The sequence below is a fragment of the Tachyglossus aculeatus genome, chromosome 1 (genome assembly GCF_015852505.1).
Source record: "Tachyglossus aculeatus isolate mTacAcu1 chromosome 1, mTacAcu1.pri, whole genome shotgun sequence".
NCBI lineage: Eukaryota > Metazoa > Chordata > Mammalia > Monotremata > Tachyglossidae > Tachyglossus > Tachyglossus aculeatus.
In genome coordinates, this window is record NC_052066.1 from 10,363,124 (window position 1) to 10,385,191 (window position 22,068).

The 22,068-nt window shown below is 47.4% G+C and overlaps 1 protein-coding gene across 1 annotated transcript in view; it reads left to right on the forward strand.

The window, feature by feature from the left end:
* Positions 1–1,121: 1,121 nt before the first annotated feature.
* The window catches only part of TMBIM1 (transmembrane BAX inhibitor motif containing 1), an 86,497-nt gene continuing 65,550 nt past the window's right edge, over positions 1,122–22,068 (forward strand). The window contains exon 1 of the mRNA XM_038747696.1: positions 1,122–1,235. The gene's annotated coding sequence lies outside the window, so the exon portion shown is untranslated. The remainder of the gene's footprint in view (positions 1,236–22,068) is intronic.

Here is a 22,068-nt window from a genome sequence, read left to right on the forward strand (position 1 = left end):
TCCCCCTCGTCCCCCTCTCCATCCTCCCGTCTTACCTCCTTCCCTTCCCCACAGCACCTGTATATATGTATATATGGTTGTACATATTTATTACTCTATTTATCTATTTATTTATTTATTTTACTTGTACATTTCTATCCTACTTATTTTATTTTGTTGGTATGTTTGGTTCTGTTCTCTGTCTCCCCCTTTTAGACTGTGAGCCCACTGTTGGGTAGGGACTGTCTCTATGTGATGCCAATTTGTGCTTCCCAAGCGCTTAGTACAGTGCTCTGCACATAGTAAGCGCTCAATAAATACGATTGATTGATTGATTGATTGATTGGGTGACTCCGCCCCCTGGCGGCGGCTCCGTGTCTCCGGTCGGTAGCTCCGCCCCCTAGCGGCGGCGGCGGAGGCTCCTCCCCGGTGGTGGGTGACTCCGCCCCCTGGCGGCGGCTCCCTGTCTCCGGTCGGTAGCTCCGCCCCCTAGCGGCGGCGGCGGCTCCTCCTCCCTCCTCCCCCTGGTGGTGGGTGACTCCTCCGCCCCCTGGCGGCGGCTCCCCGTCCCCGGTCGGTAGCTCCGCCCCCTGGCGGTGGTGGTGGAGGCTCCTCCCCCGGTGGTGGGTGACTCCGCCCCCTGGCGGTGGCTCCCTGTCCTCGGGCGGTAGCTCCGCCCCCTAGCGGCGGCGGCGGCTCCTCCCCCCGGTGTGGTGGTGGGTGACTCCGCCCCCTGGCGGCGGCTCCCCGTCCCCGGTCGGTAGCTCCGCCCCCTAGCGGCGGCGGCGGAGGCTCCTCCCCCGGTGGTGGGTGAGTCCGCCCCCTGGCGGCGGCTCCCTGTCTCCCGCCAGTAGCTCCGCCCCCTAGCGGCGGCGGCGGCTCCTCCTCCCTCCTCCCCCGGTGGTGGGTGAGTCCGCCCCCTGGCGGCGGCTCCGTGTCTCCGGTCGGTAGCTCCGCCCCCTAGCGGCGGCGGCGGAGGCTCCTCCCCCGGTGGTGGGTGAGTCCGCCCCCTGGCGGCGGCCCCCTGTCCTCGGACGGTCGCTCCGCCCCCTTGTGGCGGCGGCGTTGGCGGCTCCTCCCCCGGTGGTGGGTGACTCCGCCCCCTGGCGGCGGCGGCGTGGTAGTCTCCTCCCGTTCCGTTCCGTTCCGTTCCCGTCCCGGGCGTCTCCTCGGAGGGGGCAGCAACAACCGAGAGGGCGCAGAGCGCACCGCGCACAGTCCGAGCCCAGCGGAGCCCAGCGGAGCAGCCACATCAGGTGCCTCCTCCCCCTCTTCCCCCCTCCTCCCCCTCCTCCCCCCTCCTCCCCCTCCTCCCCCCCTCCTCCCCCTCCTCCCCCCCTCCCCCCCCCTCCTCTTGGCACAACTGTGCTACTTGATAAGCGCTTCCCACGGGCCCAACCCTGCTCTAAGCGCCGCGGGACAGGAAAATAATAATAATTATTATTATCGTTATTCCGGGACTTCTTTGATAATAATTATCATTGTTAGATAATATTCTAATATAATAATATGAGAGTGCATATTGTTATTGTATAATATTATGATAATATGAGAATACAGTGCTCTGCACACAGTAAGCGCTCAATAAGTACGATTGATTGAAATGATAATAGTAATAATGATCCCTTCTTAGACTGTGAGCTCACTGTTGGGTAGGGACCGTCTCTCTATCTCTCTCTCCCTATATATATATATCTATATATATGTTGCCAACTTGTGCTTCCCAAGCGCTTAGTCCAGTGCTCTGCACACAGTAAGCGCTCAATAAATACGATTGATTGAAATAATAATAATAATCCCTTCTAGACTGTGAGCCCACTGTTGGGTAGGGACCGTCTCTCTCTCTCTCCCTATATATATCTATATATATATATATATATATATCTATATATATGTTGCCAACTTGTACTTCCCAAGCGCTTAGTACAGTGCTCTGCACACAGTAAGCACTTAATAAATACGATTGATTGAAATAATAATAGTAATAATAATCCCTTCTAGAGTGTGAGCCCACTGTTGGGTAGGGACCGTCTCTCTCTCCCTATATATATATCTATATATATGTTGCCAACTTGTACTTCCCAAGCGCTTAGTCCAGTGCTCTGCACACAGTAAGCGCTCAATAAATACGATTGATTGAAATAATAATAATAGTAATAATAATCCCTTCTAGACTGTGAGCCCACTGTTGGGTAGGGACCGTCTCTCTCTATATATCTATCTATCTATATCTATCTATATATATGTTGCCAACTTGTACTTCCCAGGCGCTTAGTACAGTGCTCTGCACACAGTAAGCACTCAATAAATACGATTGATTGAAATAATAATAGTAATAATAATCCCTTCTAGACTGTGAGCCCACTGTTAGGTAGGGACCGTCTCTCTCTCTCTCTCTCTCTCTATCTCTATCTATATATATGTTGCCAACTTGTACTTCCCAAGCGCTTAGTCCAGTGCTCTGCTCACAGTAAGCACTCAATAAATGCGATTGATTGATTGATTGGCATTTGTTAAGCGCTTCCTACGTGTGAAGCAGCGCTTACTACGGTGCCGAGCGCTGGGGGAGATAATAATAATATCTTTTAGACTGTGAGCCCGCTGTTGGGTAGGGACCGTCTCTAGATGTTGCCAACTTGTCCTTCCCAAGCGCTTAGTACAGTGCCCTGCACACGGTAAGCACTCAATAAGATCGAATGAATGAATAATATTTCCGGGACTTCTTAGGCGCTTACTACGGTCCGAGCGCTGGGGCGATAATAATAATAATAATGATAAATCCGGGACTTCTTTAAGCGCTTACTACATGCCAAGCACTGTTCTAAGTGCTGGGGTGGATTAATAATAAATATAGTAATAGTAATCATCATCATCATCATTCTGGTACTTGTTAAGCGCTTACTACAGGCCGAGTGCTGTTCTAAGCGCCCAGGGAGGTGGTGATAATAATAATAGTTTTGGTACTTTTTAAGTGCTGGGCCTTGCGCTGGAGTAGGAAATAATAATGCATTCATTCAATTGTATTTATTGAGCGCTTACTGTGTGCAGAGCTCTGTACTAAGCGCTTGGGAAGTACAAGTTGGCAACATAGAGACGGTCCCTCATTCTGGTACTTCTCAAGTGCTTATGCACATAGTAAGTGCTTAATAAATGCCATTATTATTATTATTATTATTATTACTATGTGCCAATCACTGTTCTAAGCGCTGGGGGAAGATTATCATTATTATTAATAGTAATAATTCTGGTACTTCTTAAGTGCTTACTACATGCCAATCACTGTTCTAAGCACTGGGGGAAGATTATTATTATTCTTAATAGTAATAATTCTGGTACTTCTGAAGTGCTTACTACGTGCCAATCACTGTTCTAAGCGCTGGGGGAAGATTATTATTATTCTTAATAGTAATAATTCTGGTACTTCTTAAGTGCTTACTATGTGCTAATCACTGTTCTAAGCGCTGGGGGAAGATTATCATTATTATTAATAGTAATAATTCTGGTACTTCTTAGGTGCTTACTATGTGCCAGTCACTGTTCTAAGCGCTGGGGGAAGATTATTATTATTCTTAATAATAATAATTCTGGTACTTCTTAAGTGCTTACTACGTGCCAATCACTGTTCTAAGCGCTGGGGGAAGATTATCATTATTCTTAATAGTAATAATTCTGGTACTTCTTAAGTGCTTACTACGTGCCAATCACTGTTCTAAGCGCTGGGGGAAGATTATTATTATTCTTAATAATAATTCTGGTACTTCTTAAGTGCTTACTACGTGCCAATCACTGTTCTAAGCGCTGGGGGAAGATTATTATTATTCTTAATAATAATTCTGGTACTTCTTAAGTGCTTACTACATGCCAATCACTGTTCTAAGCGCTGGGGGAAGATTATTATTCTTAATAATAATAATTCTGGTATTTAAGTGCTTACTACATACCAAGCGCTGTTCTAAGCGCTGGGGTAGATAATAATAATTCCGGTACTTGTTTAATAATAATGATGGTATTTGTTAAGCGCTTACTATGTGCGAAGTGCTGTTCTAAGCGCTGGGGTGGATGATAATAATTCTGGTACTTGTTTAATAATAATGATGGTATTTGTTAAGCGCTTACTATGTGCAAAGCGCTGTTCTAAGCCCTGGGGTGGGTGATAATAATTCTGGTACTTGTTTAATAATAATGATGGTATTTGTTAAGTGCTTACTATGTGCAAAGCGCTGTTCTAAGCACTGGGGTGGATAATAATAATTCTGGTACTTTAATAATAATGATGGTATTTATTAGGCGCTTACTATGTGCAAAGCCCTGTTCTAACAGCTGGGGGGATACAAGGTTGTCCCACGTGGGGCTCATGGTCTTAATCCCCATTTTACAGATGAGGTAACTGAGGCACAGAGAAGTGAAGTGGCTTGCCCAAAGTCACATTAGCGCTTACAACGTGCCAGGCACTGTTCTAAGTACTGGGGTTAGATTATTATTCTTAATAATAATAATCCTGGTACTTGTTGAGCGCTTACTTCGTACAAGCGCTGTTCTAAACGCCGGGGTAGATGATAATAATTCTGGTTTTTGTTGAGCGCTTACTATGTGCCAGGCACTGTTCTAAGTACTGGGGTTAGATTATTATTCTTAATAATAATAATCCTGGTACTTGTTGAACGCTTACTTCGTACAAGCGCTGTTCTAAACGCCGGGGTAGGTGATAATAATTCTGGTTTTTGTTTAGCGCTTACTATGTGCCAGGCACTGCTCTAAGCGCTGGGGTAGATAATAATAATTCTGGTTTTTGTTGAGCGCCTACTATGTGCCAGGCACTGTTCTAAGCGCCGGGGTAGATACAGGATAATCGGGTTGGACACAGTAGTCCCTGGCCCCAGTCTTCATCCCCATTTGACAGATGAGGGAACTGAGGCCCAGAGAAGCGACGTGACTTGCCCAAGGTCACACAGCTGACAAGTGGCGGAGTCGGGATTAGAACCCAGGCCCTCCTGAGTCACAGGCCTTGGCTGTGGCCACGCTGATATTATTTTTGTGCAGCTCCCGGCCACCGCCCACACCAAGCTCTCTCCGCTTCTCCCTTTTAAAGGGTGTTGGTTTTTTAATGGTATTTGTTCATACGTCCATTCATTCGGTGGTATTTATTGAGCGCTCACGGCGTGCAGGGCACTGGACTGAGCGCTTGGAATGGACAATTCAGCAACAGAGACGGTCCGAGCGAGTCGGGGGGACGGGGAGCTGAGGAAAAGAGGGGGCTCAGTCTGGGAAGGCCTCCTGGAGGAGGTGAGCTCTCCATAGGGAGAAGCAGCGTGGCTCAGTGGAAAGAGCCCGGGCTCTGGAGTCAGTGGTCGTGGGTTCAAATCCCGGCTCCGCCAATTGTCAGCTGTGTGATCTTGGGCAAGTCACTTCACTTCTCTGGGCCTCAGTTCCCTCATCTGTAAAATGAGGATGAAGACTGTGAGCCCCCCATGGGACAACCTGATCACCTGGTATCCCCCCCAGCGCTTAGAACGGTGCTTTGCACATAGTGAGCGCTTAATAAATGCTATTATTATTATTATTACTAGAGAAGCAGCGTGGCCCAGTGGAAAGAGCCCGGGCTTTGGAGTCAGTGGTCATGGGTTCAAATCCCGGCTCCGCCAATTGTCAGCTGGGTGACTTTGGGCAAGTCACTTCTCTGGGCCTCAGTTACCTCGTCTGTAAAATGGGGATTGACTGTGAGCCCCCCGTGGGACAACCTGATCACCTTGTACCGCCCCCCCAGCGCTTAGAACGGTGCTTTGCACATAGTAAGCGCTTAACAAATGCCATCATCATCATCATCATTATTATTATTATTATTATTATTACTAAGCGCTGGGGTTGATATGAAGCAGCGTGGCTCAGTGGAAAGGGAATGGGTTTGGGAGTCAGAGGTCATGGGTTCTAATCCTGGCTCCATCACATGTCTGCTGTGTGACGTGGGGCAACTCACTTAACTTCGCTGAGCCTCAGTTCCCTCATCTGTAAAATGGAGACTAAGACTGTGAGCCCCCCCGTGGGACAACCTGATCACTTTGTATCCCCCCCCCCAGCGCTTAGAACAGTGCTCTGCACATAGTAAGCGCTAAACAAATGCCATCATTATTATCATAAGCTAATCAAGTTGGACACAGTCCCTGTCCCCCATGAGGCTCCCTGTCTTCATCCCCATTTTACAGATGAGGGAACTGAGGCCCAGAGAAGTGAAGTGACTTGCCCAAGGTCACCCAGCAGAGAAGTGGCAGAATAGGGACTAGAACCCAGATCCTTTTGACTCCGAGGCTCATTCATTCATTCATTCACTCATGGACGCTGGGCAATCGCAAGTGTTTCGCCAGGCATGCAGTTTAATGGGATGACATATCTATTCTATTTAATTACATATCTATTCTATTTATTTTGTTAATATGTTTGGTTTTGTTCTCTGTCTCCCCCTTCTAGACTGTGAGCCCACTGTTGGGTAGGGACTGTCTCTAGATGTTGCCAACTTGTACTTCCCAAGCGCTCAGGACAGTGCTCTGCACACAGTAAGCACTCAATAAATACGATTGATTCATTCATTCATTCATTCAATCGTATTTATTGAGCGCTTACTGTGTGCAGAGCACTGTCCTAAGCGCTTGGGAAGTACAAACTACGCCATGCTGCCTCTTCTAGACTGTAAACCCGTCGTTGGGTGGGGATTGTCTCTATCTGTTGCCGAATTGCACTTTCCAAGCGTTTAGTCCAGTGCTCCGCACACAGTAAGCGCCATTAGACTGTGAGCCCACTGTTGGGTAGGGACTGTCTCTAGATGTTGCCAACTTGTACTTCCCAAGCGCTTAGTACAGTGCTCTGCACACAGTAAGCGCTCAATAAATGCGATTGATTGATCGAATGAATGAATGAAATGCTTCTCCCTTAGCTTCTCCCTGGAATTTCTCCCTGTCCCTGGTCTCTCCCTGTATCTCTAGGTCTCTGTCTCTTGGAGTATCTCTGAGTGTATTGGTCCCGTCTCTGTGTCTCTCTTGGTTTCTGCCCAAGCGCTTAGTACAGTGCTCTGCACATAGTAAGCGCTCAATAAATACGATTGATGATGATGATGATGCCCACTTCACTCCTCCCCGCTCAGGGCCGGGCCCCAAACTGGAGACTTTGCTTGGGAGAAAGGCGGGGTTGGGAAGACCTGGAGAAGTAGAAGTTCAATCAATCAATCGATTGTGTTTATTGAGCGCTGACTGTGTGCAGAACACTGTGCTAAGCACTTGGGAGGGTCCAGTAGAACAAAAAACAGACACATCCCCCGCCCACAGCAAGCTTACAGTCTAGATTGTGACTCACAATCTTAATTCCCATTTTATAGGGCCTTCAAGGCCCTACTGAGAGCTCACCTCCTCCAGGAGGCCTTCCCAGACTGAGCCCCTTCCTTTCCTCTCCCCCTCGTCCCGCTCCCCCATATTTGTTGCTTTATTTATTTATTTTACTTGTACATATCTATTCTATTTATTTCATTTTGTTAGAATGTTTGGTTTTCTTCCCTTTTAGACTGTGAGCCCACTGTTGGGTAGGGACTGTCTCTATATGTTGCCAACTTGTACTTCCCAAGCGCTTAGTACAGTGCTCTGCACACATTAAGTGCTCAATAAATATGATTGATTGATTGATAGAGGAAGTTGGAAAGAAGGGACTCGCCCAAGGAGGATTGTGGGGCTGCTAGAGGAGGAGAGTGGGAAGGTCAGAGGACTGGGTTAGATCCCAGCCCTTTAATAATAATAATAATAATAATAATGATAGCATTTATTAAGCGCTTACAATGTGCAAAGCACTGTTCTAAGTGCTGGAGAGCTTACAAGGTGATCAGGTTGTTCCACGTGGGGCTCACAGTCAATCCCCATTTGACAGATGAGGTAACTGAGGCACAGAGAAGTGACTTGCCCAAAGTCACACAGCTGACAATTGGCGGAGTCGGGATTTGAACCCATGACCTCTGACTCCGAAGCCCAGACTCTTTCCACTGAGCCATGCTGCTTCTCCAATAATAATAATAATTAATAGTAATAATAATTATAGTATTTGTTAAGCGCTTGCTATGTGCCAAGCACTGTTCTAAGCACCGGGGTAGATCCAAAGTCATCAGGTTGTCCCACGGGGGGCTCACAGTCTTCATCCCCATCCTACAGCTGAGGGAACTGAGGCCCAGAGAAGTGAAGGGACTTGCCCAAGGTCACACAGCAGACAAGAGGCGGAGGCAAGATTAGAACCCAAGACCTCAGACTCCCAAGCCCAGGCTCTTGCCACTAGGCATGCTGCTAATGGTATTTGTTAGCACTTACTACATGCCAAATACTGTTCTAGAGCAGTGCTTGGCACATAGTAAACACTTAAACACCATTATTATTATTATTATTATTATTATTATTATTATTATAAGTGCTAGGGTAGATACAAGTTAATTGGGTTGGACACAGTCCCTGTCCCATGTGGGGCTCACAGTCTTTATCCCCACTTACTACATGCCAGATACTGTTCTAGAGCAGTGCTTGGCACATAGTAAGCACTTAAACACCATTATTATTATTATTATTATTATTATTATTATTATTATTATTATTATTATTCTAAGTGCTAGGGTAGATACAAGTTAATGGGGTTGGACACAGTCCCTGTCCCATGTGGGGCTCACAGTCTTTATCCCCACTTACTACATGCCAGATACTGTTCTAGAGCAGTGCTTGGCACATAGTAAGCACTTAAACACCATTATTATTTATTATTATTATTATTATTGTTGTTGTTATTATTATTATTCTAAGTGCTAGGGTAGATACAAGTTAATGGGGTTGGACACAGTCCCTGTCCCATGTGGGGCTCACAGTCTTTATCCCCACTTACTACATGCCAGATACTGTTCTAGAGCAGTGCTTGGCACATAGTAAGCACTTAAACACCATTATTATTTATTATTATTATTATTATTGTTGTTGTTATTATTATTATTCTAAGTGCTAGGGTAGATACAAGTTAATGGGGTTGGACACAGTCCCTGTCCCATGTGGGGCTCACAGTCTTTATCCCCACTTACTACATGCCAGATACTGTTCTAGAGCAGTGTTTGGCACATAGTAAGCACTTAAACACCATCATTATTATTATTATTATTATTATTATTATTATTATTATTGTAAGTGCTAGGGTAGATACAAGTTAATCGGGTTAGACACAGTCCCTGTCCCATGTGGGGCTCACAGTCTTTATCCCCACTTACTACATGCCAAATGCTGTTCTAGAGCAGTGCTTGGCACATAGTAAGCACTTAAACACCATTATTATTATTATTATCATTATCATTATTATTCTAAGTGCTAGGGTAAATGCAAGTCAATCGGGTTGGACATAGTCCCTGTCCCATGTGGGGACAGTCTTGGTCAAGTCACTTCACTTCTCTGGGCCTCAGTTACCTCATCTGTAAAATGGGGGTTGACTGTGAGCCCCCCGTGGGACAACCTGATCACCTTGTAACCTCCCCAGCGCTTAGAACGGTGCTTTGCACATAGTAAGCGCTTAATAAATGCTATTATTATTATTATTACTAGAGAAGCAGCGTGGCCCAGTGGAAAGAGCCCAGGCTTTGGAGTCAGTGGTCGTGGGTTCAAATCCCGGCTCCGCCAATTGTCAGCCGGGTGACTTTGGGCAAGTCACTTCTCTGTGCCTCAGTTACCTCGTCTGTAAAATGGGGATTGACTGTGAGCCCCCCGTGGGACAACCTGATCACCTTGTATCCCCCCAGCGCTTAGAACAGTGCTTTGCACATAGTAAGTGCTTAATAAATGCTATTATTATTATTATTATTATTTGAAGGGGTGAAGAGAGCTACCTTGGCAGGTGTGAGGAGGGAGGGCATTCCGGGCCAGAGGAAGGACGTGGGCCGGGCACCTTAAGCGCTTACTCTGTGCCAGGCACTGTACTAGAGAAGCAGTGTCGCTCAGTGGAAAGAGCCCGGGCTTTGGAGTCAGTGGTCATGGGTTCAAATCCCGGCTCCGCCAATTGTCAACTGGGTGACTTTGGGCAAGTCACTTCTCTGTGCCTCAGTTACCTCGTCTGTAAAATGGGGATTGACTGTGAGCCCCCCGTGGGACAACCTGATCACCTGGTATCCCCCCCCCAGTGCTTAGAACAGTGCTTTGCACATAGTAAGCGCTTAATAAATGCTATTATTATTATTATTATTGTTATTATTATTATTTGAAGGGTAGCTAGCTTGGCGGGTGTGAGGAGGGAGGGCATTCCGGGCCAGGGGAAGGACGTGGGCCGGGCACCTTAAACGCTTACTCTGTGCCAGGCACTGTACTAGTGACTAGTGACAAAAGACTGGGCTCGCAGTCTTTATCCCCATTTACCAATCCCATTTTAATTAATTAATGGCTGGGATTTTCTCTTGTCTCATCTCGTGCCGTCAAATCGTCTCCGACCCATAGCGCTTAGAACAGTGCTTTGCACATAGTAAGAGCTTAACAAATGCCATTATTATTGTTATTATTATTATTATAGCGATGCCAAGGACGCATCTCTCCCAGAGCCCCCCGCTCTCCATCTGCCGTCGTTCCGGTAGCGGATCCACAGGGTTTTAATAATGATAATAATAATAATAATAATAATAATGGCATTTATTAAGCGCTTACTATGTGCAAAGGGGCTCATTTTCTTGGTCAAAATCCAGAAATGGTTGCCCATCGCCTCTTTCCGCGCGGTCCACTCGAGTCTCCGCCCTCGACTCTCTCCCGTGTCGCCGCTGCCCAGCACGGGGGAGTTTTGACTTGTAGCAGATGGCCTGCCACTCGCTAGCCGCTACCCAAGCTGGGGATGGAATGGACGGGCCTCGGCCTTTCAATCAATCAATCAATCAATCAATCGTATTTATTGAGCGCTTGCTGTGTGCAGAGCACTGGACTAAGCGCTTGGGAAGTCCAAATTGGCAACATCTAGAGACGGTCCCTACCCAAGAGCGGGCTCACAGTCTAAAAGGGGAACAAAACCAAACATACTAACAAAATAAAATAAATAGAATAGATATGTACAAGTAAAATAAATAAAAAAATAGAGTAATAAATATGTACAAACATATATACATATATACAGGTGCTGTGGGGAAGGGAAGGAGGTAAGATGGGGGAGAGGAAGGAAGGGGATCAGTCTGGGAAGGCCTCCTGGAGGAGGTGAGCTCTCAGTAGGGCCTTGAGCGCTGACTGTGTGCGGAGCACTGTTGAGCCCGTTGTTGGGTAGGGATCGTCTCTATATGTTGCCGACTTCTACTTCCCAAGCGCTTAGTCCAGTGCTCTGCACACAGTAAGCGCTCAATAAATACGATTGAATGAATGCTTGACTCTCCCTCCCGTAGCTGACACTGATAGAGGACTGGAAACTCTCCAAGTGCCACACTGAGTGTGGCTCAGTGGAAGGAGCCCGGGCTTGTGGTCAGAGGTCGTGGGTTCTAATCCTGCCTCCGCCACTTGTCGGCTGTGTGACTTTGGGCAAGTCACTTCATTCATTCATTCAGTCGTATTTATTGAGCGCTGTGTGCAGAGCACTGCACTAAGCGCTTGGGAAGTACAAGTTGGCAGCGTATAGAGACGGTCCCGACCCAACAGCGGGCTCACAGTCTAGAAGGGGGAGACAGACAAGAAAACAAAACATATTAGCAAAATAAAATAAATAGAATAAATATGTACGAATAAAATAAATAAAATAAAATAAATAAACCTGTCAAATGGGGATGAAGAATGTGAGCCCCGCGTGGGACAACCTGATCACCTCCAGCGCTTAGAACAGTGCTTGGCACATAGTAAGCGCTTAACAAATGCCATCATTAATAATAATAACGATAATAATAATAAGCTGTGTGCTAAGAACTGGATTAGGTAGCAATAATAATAATAATCTACGTGCTAAGAACTGGATTAGGTAGCAAATAAGCAGGTCGGACGCAGTGTCCGTCCCCCAGTGGAGTTCACTGTCTGCTTTATGACCTCGGGCAAATCACTTCACTTCCCTGTGCCTCAGTTCGCCCGTCTGTCCAGATGGGGATTAAGACTGTGAGCCCCACGTGGGACGGGGACTGCGTCCAACCTGATGAGCTGGTATCCGCCCCAGCACTTAGGAGTGTTTGACCCATAGTAAGCGCTTAAAAAATACCATTATCATATTATTATTAAGCAGGAGAGAGAGAGTTCCTAACTCACAGTTCAAAGGTCTAAGCAGGAGGGAGGACAGGGATTGAATCACCATTTTTGCAGTGAGGAAACTGAGGCCTAGAGAAGTGACGTGCCCAAAGTCACACAGCAGACGAGTTGCGGGATGGCGTAGCCTCAGTTCCTTCTTCTGTCAAGTGGGGATTAAGACGGTGAGCCCTATGTGGGACATTCCCCTCTAGACTGTAAACTGCCTGTGGACAGGGAGTGCGTTTATTATATTGTCATGTTGCACTCATTCATTCAATCGTATTTATTGAAAGTTTCCTGTGTGCAGAGCACTGGGCTCCAAGCGCTTAGTACAGTGAAGCAGCGTGGCTCAGTGGAAAGAGCCCGGGCTTTGGAGTCAGAGGTCATGGGTTCGAATACCGGCTCTGCCAATTGTCAGCTGTGTGACTTTAGGCAAGTCACTTCACTTCTCCCTCATCTGGAAAATGGGGATGAAGACTATGAGCCCCATGTGGGACAACATGATCACCTTGTATCCCCCAAGCGCTTAGAACAGTGCTTTGCCTTCAAGGCCCTACTGAGAGCTCACCTCCTCCAGGAGGCCTTCCCAGACTGAGCCCCTTCCTTCCTCTCCCCCTCGTCCCCCTCTCCATCCCCCCCATCTTACCTCCTTCCCTTCCCCACAGCACCTGTATATATGTATATATGTTTGTACAGATTTATTACTCTATTTATTTTACTTGTACATATCTATTCTATTTATTTTATTAGTATGTTTGGTTTTGTTCTCTGTCTCCCCCCTTTTAGACTGTGAGCCCACTGTTGGGTAGGGTCTGTCTCTAGATGTTGCCAACTTGTACTTCCCAAGCGCTTAGTACAGTGCTCTGCACACAGTAAGCGCTCAATAAATACGATTGATTGATTGATTGATAAAGCCCGGGCTTCAGAAGGTCATGGGTTCTAATTCCAGCCGGCCACTTGTCTGCCGTGTGACTTTGGGTGAGTCACTTCACTTCTCTGGCCCTCAGTGACCTCATCTGGAAAGTGGGGATTGAGACTTTGAGCCCCACGTGGGACAAATTGATTGCCTTGTATCTTCCCCAGTGCTTGGGCACATAGTAAGCGCTAAACAAATACCATCGTGATGATGATGATTATTATTGTTATTATTCTCTGGGCCTCTGTAGGCTCATTTGTAAAATGGGGATGAAGACTGTGAGCCCCACGTGGGACAACCTGTTTACTTCGTATCGTCCCCAGTGCTTAGTACAGTGCTCTGCACATAGTAAGCGCTCAATAAATACGATTGATGCTTAGAGCAGTGCTTGGCACATAGCAAGCGCTTAACAGATAGCATCATTATTGTTTAGTGGCGGAGCCGGGAACCCAGGTACTCCGACTCCCAGGCCGGAATATTTTCCACTAGGTCTTGTGGCATTTGAGAGAGGGGCGAGGGGGGTGGGTGGAAACAGGCACCCTTGCAATGTGACTCTTGAGGACACTGAAATAAGGACACTGAAATATTTATCCTGGCCGCGGCAAGCTTCAGTTTCGGGAATTGAGGAGGGAGGGGGGCTCCTGCGGCCTCCAGCCTGGCCAGCGGGGAGGGGGCCGATCCCTGGAGGCTACTCATTCATTCAGTCGTATTTATTGGTTCAATCATATTTATTGAGCGCTCACCGTGTGCAGAGCACTTATTGAGTGCTTACTGTACAGTGCAGAGCAATCAATCAGTCAGTCGTACTTAGTACAGTGCTCTGCACATAGTAATGGCTCAATAAATACGATTGATTTATTGAGCGCTTACTGTGTGCAGAGCACTGGACTATGCACTTGGGAAGTACAAGTTGGCAACATATAGAGACGGTCCCTACCCAACAGTGGGCTCACAGTCTAAGAGGGGGAGACAGAGAACAAAACCAAACATACTAACAAAATAAAATAAATAGGATAGATATGTACAAGTAAAATAAATAAATCATCAATCATATTTATTGAGCGCTTACTATGTGCAGAGCACTGTACTAAGCACTTGGGAAGTACAAATTGGAAACAAATAAATAGAGTAATAAATATATACAAACATATATACATATATACAGGTGCTGTGGGGAAGGGAGAGTACAAAAATGACAGCACGTGGGCAGGAGTGGGTCTGTTTGTTGTTATATGGTACTCTCCAAGGCATACCATTCATTCATTCATTCATTCATTCATTCAATCGTATTTATTAATAATAATAATAATAATGGCATTTATTAAGCGCTTACTATGTGCAAAGCACTGTTCTAAGCGCTGGGGTAGATACAAGCTAATCAAGTTGTCCCACGTGGGGCTCACGCACTTAATCCCCATTTTCCAGATGAGGTAACTGAGGCCCAGAGAGGTTAAGTGACTTGCCCAAAGTCACACAGCTGACAAGTGGCAGAGCAGGGATTCAAACCCATGAACTGTGACTCCAAAGCCCGGACTCTTTCCGCTGAGCCAAGCTGCTTCTCATTATTGAGCGCTTACTGTGTGCAGAGCACTGTACTAAGCGCTTGGGAAGTATAAGTTGGCAACATATAGAGACAGTCCCTACCCAACAGTGGGCTCACAGTCTAAAAGGGGGAGACAGAGAACAAAACCAAACATACTAACAAAATAAAATAAATAGAATAGATATGTACAAGTAAAATAAATAAATAGAGTAATAAATATGTACAAACATATATACATATATACAGGTGCTGTGGGGAAGGGAGAGTACAAAAATGACAACACGTGGGCAGGAAAGGGTCTGTTTGTTGTTATATGATACTCTCCAAGGCATACCATTCATTCATTCACTCATTCATTCATTCAATCGTATTTATTGAGCGCTTACTGTGTGCATAGCACTGTACTAAGCGCTTGGGAAGTACAAGTTGGCAACATATAGAGATGGTCCCTATCCAACAGTGGGCTCACAGTCTAGAAGACCACTGGGAAGGAGTATGGCTTTGTGGCAAGAGCCCAGGTTTGGGAGTTGGAGGACGTGGGTTCTAATCCTGGCTCCGCCACTTATCAGCTGTGTGGCCTTGGGTAAGTCACTTCACTTCTCTCTGCCTCAGTTACCTCATCTGTAACATGGGGATGAAGACTGTGAGCCCCACGTGGGACAACCTCATCACCTGGTATCTCCCTCAGTGCTTAGAACAGTGCTTGACACATAGAAAGCACTTAACAATTAATAATTATTAATAACCTTAATAATTATTATTATTATCATCAATCCCTGGAGGCTATTCATTCATTCAGTCATATTTATTGAGCACTTACTGAATTCAGAGCACTGTACTAAGCGCTTGCGAAGGTACAGAGAAGTACACAGTACAAGTACAGAGAAGCAGCGTGGCTCTGTGGAAAGAGCCCGGGCTTGAGAGTCAGAGGTCATGGGTTCAAATCCCGGCTCCGCCACTTGTCAGCTGTGTGACCTTGGGTAAGTCACTTCATTCTCTGGGCCTGAGTCACCTCATCTGGAAAATGGGGGTGAAGACTGTGAGCCCCACGTGAGACAACCTGATGACCTTGTATCTACCCCAGCGCTTAGAACAGTGCTTGGCTCATAGTAAGTGCTTAACAAATACCAACATTATTATTACCATTATTACAGAAATGGCAACATGTGGGCAGGAATGTGTCTGTTGTTCTGTGGTATTCATTCAATCATATTTATTGAGCACTTACTGTGTGCAGAGCACTGTACTAAGTGCTTGGGAAGTCCAAGTTGGCAACATATAGAGATGGTCCCTACCCAACAGCGGGCTCACAGTCTTGAAGGGGGAGACAGACAACAAAACAAAACATGTAGGCAGGTGTCAAAACCATCAGAATGGTGCTCTCCCTAGCACTTAGTACAGTGCTCTGCATACAGTAAGCGCTCAAAAAATACTAGTGAATGAGTGAATGAATGCCCACAACGAGCTTACAGTCTAGAGACCCGTCCTCCCAGAATAATAATAATAATAATTATAGCATTTATTAAGCACTTACTATGTGCAAAGCACTGTTCTGAGCGCTCGGGGGGTTACAGGGTGATCAGGTGGTCCCACGGGGGGCTCACAGTCTTAATCCCCATTTTCCAGATGAGGTGACTGAGGCCCAGAGAAGTGAAGTGACTTGCCCAAAGTCACACAGCTGACTATTGGCAGAGCCGGGATTTGAACCCATGACCTCTGACTCCAAAGCCCGGGCTCTTTCCACTGAGCCACGCTGCTGCGTAAGGCTGCAGCCCCCCCCATAGAGCCAGAATTGAGGGGCCATCAGGGCTGGAGGGGGACGGAGATGGGGCACATCCTCAGAGTCTCACAGAGAGGCCCTGGGGCGTCCACGGATAATGATGGGGTTTGGTGCTTGGAGATCCTCAAATGTGGGGCACTGGACTCCCTCCTTCATCATTTCCTGGCCAGGTGGGGCATCCCCGGGGGGGCCCGGGGGTGGGCACATCCACGGGACAGATTGGGTCACAAGGACTGGGGCCCGGGAAGGGCAGGCTCTAATTCATTCATTCATTAATAATAATAACAATAATAATAATGGTATTTGTTAAACGCTTACTATGTGCCAAGCAGTCGTAGTTACTGAATGCTTACTATGTGCACAGCACTGTTCTAAACACTTGGGAGACGACGATACAACAGAGTTGGTAGACCCGAGCTCTACCCATAATAATAATAATAATAATGATGATGGCATTTATTAAGCGCTTACTATGTGCAAAGCACTGTTCTAAGCACTGAGGAGGTTACAAAGTGATCAGGTTGTCCCACGGGGGACTCACAGGCTCAATCCCCATTTTACAGATAATAATAATAATAATAATGATAGCATTTATTAAGCTCTTACTATGTGCAAAGCACTGTTCTAAGTGCTGGGAAGGTTACAAGGTCATCAGGTTGTCCCACGGGGGGCTCACAGTCTCCGTCCCCGTTTTACAGATGAGCTAACTGAGGTGCAGAGAAGTGAAGTGACTTGCCCAAAGTCACACAGCTGACAAGTGGGGGAGCCGGGATTTGAACCCATGACCTCTGACTCCAAAGCCCAGGCTCTTTCCACTGAGCCACGCTGCTTCTCCAGATGAGGGGTACAGATGAGGGGAACTGAGGCCCAGGGAAGTTAAGTGACTTGCCCAATGTCATACAGCTGACAATTGGCGGAGCTGGGATTATGTTGCCAACTTGTACTTCCCAAGCTCTTAGTACAGTGCTCTGCACGCAGTAAGAGCTCAATAAATATGATTGATTGATTTGAACCCATGACCTCTGACTCCAAAGCCCGCGCTCTTTCCACTGAGCTATGCTGCTGCCCATGAGTAGCGTAGTCGACAAGGAGACGCAGACATTACTGTAAATGCATAAATTATGGATATGGACATAAGTGATGTGCGGCTCAGGGAGTGGGTTATGAAGAGAGCAAATCTCAGTACAAGAGGGACGCAGAAGAGAGTGGGGGATGAGAAAAGGAGACTTAATAGTAGTAATAATAATAATAATGGTATTTGTTAAGTGCTTACCATGTGCCAAGCACTGTTCTAAGCTCTAGGGTAGAGATAAGGTGATCAGGTTGTCCCATGTGGGGCTCACAGTCTTAATCCTCGTTTTACAGATGAGGGCACCGAGGCCCAGAGTAGTGAAGTGACTTAATAACAATAATAATAATAATGATGGTATTTATTAATCACTTACTATGTGCCAAGCACCGTTCTAAGCTCCGGGGTAGATACAAGGTAATCAGGTTGTCCCACGTGGGGGCTCATAGTCTTCATCCCCATTTTACAAATGAGGGAACCGAGGCCCAGAGAAGTGAAGTGACTTGCCCACGGTCACCCAGCTGACAAGTGGCGGAGTCAGGATTAGAACCCACAACCTCTGACTCCCAAGCCCAGACGCTTTCCACTAAGCCCCGCTGCTTCTCCCTAGTCAGGGAAGGCCTCTTGGAGGAGTTGGGCCTTCAGTAAGTAGGAACCGTCTCTGTATGTTGCCGAATTGTACTTTCCAAGTACAGTGCTTTGCACACAGTAAGCGCTCAATAAATCCGGTGGAATGAATAAGGCTTTGAGGGAGGGGGGAGAGTCATTGTCGGATGTGACTGACTCCCCCTGTACCCCTTCCCTCCTCCCAATCTCTTGTACCCAAAGTCCTGGGGTCCATTTACAAGTTTTGGGGGGCTTCAAGCCCGAAGCTCCTTGTGGGCAGGGAATAGGTCTGTTTATTGTTGTATTGAGCTTTCCCAAGTGCTTAGTCCAGGGCTCTGCACACAATAAGTGCTCAATAAATACCATTGACCACCCTGACTACCCTCAGGGAGGGGCTCTCCACTGGCAGTGAAGCCCCATGGTGGGTGGAGCCATTTTTTCTCAGCCCCGGGGGTTGGTGATGGGCTATAGTAATAGTAATAATGTACATATTTACTATTCTATTTATTTTATTTTGTTAATATGTTTTGTTTTGTGGTCTGTCTTCCCCTTCTAGACTGTGAGCCCGCTGTTGGGTAGGGACCGTCTCTAGATGTTGCCAACTTGTACTTCCCAAGCGCTTAGTCCAGTGCTCTGCACACAGTAAGCGCTCAATAAATACGATTGAATGAATGAATGAGTGGAGGAGGCCCAGTGTGTTGGAGGTGAGTGTGAAGCCCTGGTGTCCAGGTGTGTCGGGATCTGGTTTGGGGTCTGCTCACCTTTTCTGTTGAGACGCTCCTTTGGGCTGTGTAGCTGGAAAGGGGAGTTCTAGGATGCCTTGTCATCTGTTTCCAGGAACACAAGCTCCTTTCCCTGCCCAGACTGGGGAGTGTCTCTCTGGCTCTCCTTTCTTCTCTCTGGCTCTCCCCCCCCCCCCCTCCCCCTTTTTCCTCTTTCTTCCTCATTCTCTCTTTCTCCCCATCTTTGCTCCCCCTCTTCTTCCCCTTCTTTCTCTCCCTTTCTTTCTCTCTCCCTCTTTTTCTTTCCCCTTTCCCCCTCTTTTTCTTTCCCTTTTCTCCCCCCTCTTTCTCCCACTCTTTTTCTCCCCCTTTCCTACTCCCTCCTTTCTCCCCGTCTTTCCCCATCTTTTCCTCCCTCTTTTTCTCCCCCTGTTTTTTCTCTTTCTCCCCCCCTTTCTCCCACTTCCCCACTCCCTCTTTTTCTCCCCTTTTCTCCCCATCTTTCCCCCCCTCTTTTTTCTCCCCCTCTTTTTTCTCCTCCTCTTCTCCCCCTATTTTTCTCCTCTTTTCCTCCTCCTCTTTCTCTCTTTATCTCTCCCTCTTTATCCCTCTTTCTTTCTTCCTCTTTCTCGTCTTTCGCTCTCTCTCCCCCCTTCTCTCTCTCCCTCTTACTCAGTCCCACTTTTTCTCCCCGCCACCCCTTTTGTATTCCAGAGGTTGGGTAGCAGCCCCCACCCCCGGAGCTAATAGCAGACTTGTGCAGGCACATTCACTGGGGGCTGTTTGTCAGTGACAGATCTGTCCGGGGAAGGGGACTTGGGTTTCCACCAGTGGTATTTGACCCTGCAGGGTAGAGTAGCTCATGAGTCCAGCCAAAGGCCTTGGGTCAGTCTGTCTGCCTTCAGTCTGCCTGTCCTCCCCTCGGTCTGTCTGTCCTCCCTCCTTCTCTGTCCTCCCCTCTGTCTGTCCATCCACCATGCAGTCTGTCTGTCCACCCCTCGGTCCATCCATCCGCCCCTTGGCCTGTCTGCTCGCCCCTCATTTCGTCCATCCGTCCATCCGTCCATCGGCCCGCCCTGAAGGAAGGGGAGAGGCCGAGGTCGAGGGACAAGGCGGTCAGGGCTGGAGTAGTGCCCTCCGCCTGGCTTCCTCCTTTGCCACTCCCGTTATCACATTCTCCCAGCCACATGCCCGCCCTGCCCCTCGCCCTCCGGCCTTTGCTCGCCCTGCCCTTCCAGCTCCACATCCTGGGGCCTAGGCCCTGGGTGGGCCCTGGGTTCGAGGTGGCGGGGCCAGGACTCAGACAAATATTTGTACTGCGGACCCGGACGTCGGGAAGCCCCTTGGCCCTGGGCACTGGCTCCCACCCCCGACTCTCCTTATCGGCTGGACTTTCTGTCCTCTGAGCTCACCCCCGCCCTCATCTCTCCAAACTCGCCCCTACCTGCCCACCTCCCCCGACATACTTTCATTCATTTGCTCATTCAGTCGTATCTATTGAGCGCTTACTGTGTGCAGGGCACTGGACTAAGCGCTTGGGAAGTACAAGTCGGCAACGTATAGAGATGGTCTCTACCCAACAGTGGGCTCACAGTCTACAAGGGGCTGGGAGCCGGGGAGGGCCTGGAAATCCTGTCCCACCTTATTATTATTATTATTATTATTATTATTGTTATTACTGTGGCATTTCTTAAGCATTTACTATGCACCAGGCACTGTACTCAGCGCTGGGGTGGAGCCAAGCAAATCAGGTTGGACACAGTCCCTGTCCCATGTGGGGCTCACAGTCTCCTTCCCCATTTTACAGAGGAGGGAACTGAGGCACAGAGAAGTGAAGCGACTTGCCCAAGGTCACACAGCAGACAAGTGGCGGAGGTAGGATTAGAACCCATGACCTTCAGACTCCCAGCTCCTCCCCTCACACTCCCAGGACCCCTTTGGTCTTCCCCATCTCCTCCCCTCTTTCCCCCTCCCTTCTTGTGCTTACGTAAGTGCTTACGTAAGCACTTAATAAATGCCATTTTTTTTTAAAGGAGAACTTCCTCTCAGTGATTTTTTAATGGTATTTGTTAAGCGTTTACTACATGTCAAACATTGTTGTAAATGCTGTGGTTGGTACAGGTTAATCAGGTTGGACAGTCTCTGTCCCTCCTAGGCCTCACAGTCAGACAGTCAATTATCTTTATTGAGCGCTTACTGTGTGCCGACTTGTAATCCCTAAGTGCTTAGACTGTGAGCCAGCTGTTGGGTAGGGACCGCCTCTATATGTTGCCAACTTGTACTTCCCAAGCGCTTAGTACAGTGCTCTGCACACAGTAAGCGCTCAATAAATATGATTGAATGAATGAATGAAGTTCAGTGCTCTGCACACTGTAAGCGCTCAATAAATACGATTGATGAATGAATGAATGCAGAGCACTAAGCGGTGGATGGGAGACCCCTATCATCATCATCATCATCATCAATCGTATTTATTGAGCGCTTACTATGTGCAGAGCACTGTACTAAGCGCTTGGGAAGTACAAATTGGCAACATCTAGAGACCCCTATCAGAGAGATCTCTCAGATGGGAGAGACCCTCTTCAGCTTGGGAAGGGGCATCACCTCAGGAAACCTACTCGGAAGTTGGGGATTCCGTGGTGGGAGGACGGGACTAATAATAATAACTGTGGTATTTGTGAACCACATACTATGTTCCAGGCACTGTAATAATAATAACAATAATGGCATTTTTAAGTGCTTACCATGTGCCAAGCACTGTTCTGAGTGCTGGGGGTATACAAGGTAATCAGGTTGTCCCACATGGGGCTCACAGTCTTCATCCCCATTTTACAGAGGAGGGAACTGAGGCCCAGAGAAGTGAAGTGACTTGCCCAAGGTCACCTAGCTGACAAGTGGCGGAGCCGGGATTAGAAACTATGACCTCTGACTCCCAAGCCTGGGCTCTAGCCATTAGGCCATGCTGCTTCTCTAAGGATGCTAGTGTGTGAATTTGGGATGGCAGCAAGTATGGGAGCATGATGATGTGGGTGGTCGGGGAAGGGCCCATTATTATTATTATTATTATTATTATTATTATTAATTATTATTATTATTATTATATTTGCTAAGCCTTTACTCTGTCATGCCCTGTTCTATGCACTGGGGTAGATCCAAGGTAATCCAAGGTAATCAAGTCAGACACCATCTCTGTTCTACATGGGGCTCACAGTGTCAGGAGGAGGGAGAACAGGTATTT